We start from the raw sequence: 4,955 nt of genomic DNA, 5'->3' as shown, positions 1-4,955 counted from the left end.
ATTTTATAGTTAACACTTTGAGTATTTAGTAGTAAGTATTTTATAATTTTTTTTTGACTGAAGGTGGACAGCAGCCACCACAAAATATATATAAGAAAAAAAAAAGGAAGATACAGGGAGAAGAATTCGGGGGGACCGAACCAAAACCCCTTAACGAGTAATCCTATAGTAGGGAAGACCAATAGAGTTTCTAGCAAAGTCCATTAGAATATGCCTATGAACTATATCCCACCAAGTAAAATCAGGAATCTGTAAGCCTAAATTAGCTAACCTATCCGCGCAGTGGTTTCCTTCTCGGTAAATATGAGTAACCAAAAAATTGATAGATCGAGTATGCTGAAGAACGTTCTCCCATCTGTTACGAATCTCCCAAGGCACCATGAGGGGTTTAGAAAAAGCAATGAGCACCAGCTTCGAGTCGGTCTCTATCCAAAGGTTATTCCAATCTCTCTGCATAGTTATTTCAATGGCGAGAATAGCCCCGAACAATTCAGCCAGGAAAGCATTACCGGCACCAAGAAATTTAGAGAAACTACCTTGATGCTTGCCGGTATGGTCTCTGAAAATACCACCACATGCCGCTCTCGCGGGCACCCTAGAGAACGCGCCATCAGTATTGCATTTTATCCAATGAAGAGTCGGAGGATGCCAAATACATTCTTTGAAAGAAAAATCTTTAGGAGGGTGGACTTTTATATTGAAACTCTTAATAAGCCGAAAATCTAAAATCGAGTTCGAGCCGGCTTTCGGAGAGGTATTACCTGAAGAGGCGACATCCGCCATGACTGCATTAAGCGAAGAGTTCCAAGTTAAAGCTTTATCTTCAAACATTTTAAGGTTTCTAGCTTTCCAAATCCGACTTACCATACAAATTGCTGCTGCCAGCATCACAAACTTACCTTGATCCGACGACACCATGTTGTAAGCAGTCCAAATATCTTCCATAGAGTAAAAATTGAGCGACAAAATCGACAAAAGAAAATTCCACATTCTGGCAGCAAAAGCACAGTAAAAGAACAAGTGATCTGTTGTTTCCTCATTCGTGCCGCAAAGATTGCAAATGGAAGGAAGGTGAAATCCCCTGCAAACCATACTATCGTCCGTTGGCACCTTTTTGTTAATCAATCTCCAGAAAAGCAATGAGTAAGAGGCTGGAATATGAGCATTCCAGATGGACTTCCCCCAAACCGTATCTTCGTGAATGGGAGAATGGAAATCGTAGGCAGATTTCAAGGTGAGAGTGTCGTCTGTAGTCGGAGTCCAAGCTAAAAAGTCTTCTTTCTCTAAAACCGGAATGTGAATATCAGTGAGGAGATTAGCCAGGAGAGGAAACTTAGTCTGAACATCGCACGGAATACACCAATGACGGTTCTGAATGTACGCCGCGACTTTGTCTTTGAGAAAAGGATTGGAACCTGCCTCGGGAGATAATGATTCAATCACAGTCGAGCCTTGCCAATTGTCTGTCCAGAAGAGAATTTTCTCGCCATTTCCAATCAGCCAACAAGAGTTACTTTTCACCTCATTCATATGAACTTTCAAACTGCTCCACAGCGAGGAAAAAATGTGATACGAAATCTGCCGGTTGTTTCGAAAAACTCTAGATCTCAGCAAGCACGCCCACTGGTCATTAGAATTAAAAAGCTCCCAGCATTGTTTTAAATTTGCAGCATCATTAAGAGAGATCAAAGATCTGATTCCCAACCCACCTTCTGCAAAAGACCTGCAACATTTATCCCAAGCAACCATGACAATCTTGCGAGTGTCTATGTCACCGCTCCATATAAAGTTTCTGGCCCATCTATGGATTTGTTTCAAAACAGAGATTGGCCAGGAGTAAATCGAGAGAGTGTGGATTAACATACTTTGAATAACCGATTTGACTAGAACCAGCCTTCCCGCAACCGTTAGTAAACTAGCTTTCCAAGCCGAAAGCTTAATTCGAATTCTATCTGCTATGCCTTGAAAATGGATGGGTTTAGGCCTTCCCCGGAAAATAGGAGCTCCTAAATAAATGAAGGGAAGCTGACTCGTAAGGAAGCCGAGTCGAGCTGACCCGTAAGTATTTTATAATTGATTTAAATCAATTTAGTATTAATTATTAGGTGAATAGTTTGATACCCTTTGAATTTAATTAGATAAATACTTATTATTTAATCAAATAATTTTACTCAATGTTACATCACATTTTTATTTTATTTTAAAATAAATTATAATTTTAAATCAATTGTATGATACTCTATTAATACTCACAGGTACTAACATTATTGCACTTTATAAATAAAATAACTCTAGGAGTTTCCTATAACAAATAAATTACTAAAAAAAATTGTTTATTTCTAAGCAAGTCACTCATGTGACAATGGCAAGAATATACATACGGTAGTTGATAAAATAAAGTAGGAAGATTATCTATCATGCTGAAATCATGCTTCAATATAAAACCTTAATAAAAAAAAAGTAGTCATCATTTTTTGAGGGGTGCGGTGGCACCCTCCCGCTCCCAAGTAACTCCGCCACTGTGTCTATACATCAAAAATTTTAAAATACAAATTAAGATATACCATCAGTATGATAAAAATAGTAGTATAAGATAACTGATAGCTTATAGTTTATAGTTGATGATGTTAGCGCAACATCGGGGGAGGTTCGGGAGCATTGTTAAATTTTGGGACATTCCTTTGAGCAACACACCTTTGTGGGAGAGACACCACTTCTCCACCTAAAACCTTAAGGTGATAGGTGAGTGGGTTCTCCCACTTATATATGCTCAAGTTACCACACACATTTCCAATGTGGACTATTATCCACACTCACACTTGATTCTCAACACTCCCCCTCAAGTGTGAGTCTTACACAATGCTCCCCCTCATGTGGAAGCTCTCTCTTCCACATACACTTGTATCTGTTGACTTCAACTACATGTATCTGTTGATTCTCTTCAACTACATGTATCCGTTGACTTTCAACTACAAGTTTTTAGCCGGTCCCTTTTTCTCGAACCAAAGGCTCATGATACCATTGTTAGCGCAACAATCGGGGGAGGTTCGAGTCGGGAGCATTGTTAATTTCGGGGACATGCCTTTGAGCAACACACCTTTGTGGGAGAGACACCACTTCTCCACCTAAAACCTTAAGGTGATAGGTGAGTGGGTTCTCCCACTTATATATGCTAAAGTCATCACACACATTTCCAATGTGAGACTATTATCCACACTCACACTTGATTCTCAACAGATGACAGATAAGTTATAGCTTATAGTTGATGGTTGAGACTCATAGTTGATAAGTTGATTGAATTGTTTGATAAAATTAACGGTTCAACTAACTTATAAATATAAAATGACTTAAAAAATATTTAATACATGATTACTCCTTTTAAATAAAAATAAATTGTTAAGGATAAAAGTGATTTTTTTTTTAAAATAACAAGGATAAAAAAGGAAGAAAAAATAATAAGCTATAAGTTAAAATGTTATTTAAAATAGCGTCTGAAAAATAAGCTATAAACTAGCAAAATAAGATATAAGATCGTGATGAAAATATTATTACTAAACAGGTCTAATTATCATATAAACTTTGAGCAGTTAGTCCGCATGTCCCTAACTACCTTGTTCCTGATTGGATTGCTTTCTTAGTGTGGCTGGCATCTTTTTGTTCGCTGTCCGTAAATTTATAAGTTCAACATTATATCTCATCACACAGAATCATAATCTTCTCATGTCAATGTACCAAAAATTTTAAAATACAAATTAGGATATAATCTTGCCAACAGTATTCTTGAAATTGATAATTATTAAGTGTATTATTTTATGTTATGTTTATATATACGATGGAAAAGTTTCAATACGATGGAAAAATGTCAGACTCACATTTGATTTAAAACTTCTCATTTTCAAAGTGAAATGCTATGTAGACATACCTGTGGGAGGAAAGAAAAGCTATTCTAAATATGCATTTAAGTTAATTAATTTTGTAAAGTTAATTATAATTAAAAGTAATTTGAATTGAAAGTAAATTAATTTACTTTTAACTATATTCATACAGAAAAAACTAATTAAAGAATAACTTTAAATATAAAAATCAAATTTTAAAATAAAACTACTGTTTATAATTTTAATAAATTATCAAAACAAAATTAATTTTATTTTAAAAGAATTAAGATTGAAAAAGTACCAAAGCTGAAAGTACCACAAAATCTTGTTATGAATTTGTAACAAGAAGCAAACATGGTCTGAAACATATTGCACATGTGAAATTTAAGATTGAAAAAAGTAAATAAAAGTGTACGGAATTGAAAGCTATTTTAGGAAATTTCCTATTCTATGGTTAATTAACTAACTAATTTCTAATGTTAATACAAAATCAAAACTTGTTTAAGATTGTGTAAGTATTAAGTCACACTAACACTGCAACTCATTAAGGACAGATTTATACTTAACATTTTTTCTGATTATTGTGTCTGCTATCTGCTTTTTAGTATTTAGAATTGTTACTTCATACTTGTTAGGGAGTGGAAGATTATTCGAATATGAAAAAGCATAAGTTCGTTTCTTCCATCAAGATAAAAAGGAAGGACATTTTTAATGAGGAGCAAAGAATATAAAGTGATTCTTCCTTTAAAAAAGTGATTCTTCATTTTAAAATATATTTCTCACAATATTTGTTCTTGAGAAATAAGTGTGAGTTATTGGTTTCATATTGTTTAAAAAAGTGGAGGTTGAACATTTTATAAATAAGATGACACGGGCATCCATCACCTTAAAGTTTTGGATGAGTATCAGTTGTCTCTCTAACTTGTGTATTGCTCTTGGGTTAATTTACTTGTTTGAATAATGGAGTAAAATACAAATATAAAGATTGTATTGTTAAATGGTTCTAACTATCATTTGTGGAAGCGCAAGATGAATGATTTACTATCTATGAAGAAATTGCATTTACCGGTGTTTAGTTTC

The sequence above is a fragment of the Vicia villosa genome, linkage group LG4 (genome assembly GCF_029867415.1).
Source record: "Vicia villosa cultivar HV-30 ecotype Madison, WI linkage group LG4, Vvil1.0, whole genome shotgun sequence".
Taxonomy (NCBI): domain Eukaryota; kingdom Viridiplantae; phylum Streptophyta; class Magnoliopsida; order Fabales; family Fabaceae; genus Vicia; species Vicia villosa.
The sequence above is the reverse complement of the archived record's forward strand: the minus strand, read 5'-3'. Positions refer to the sequence as shown.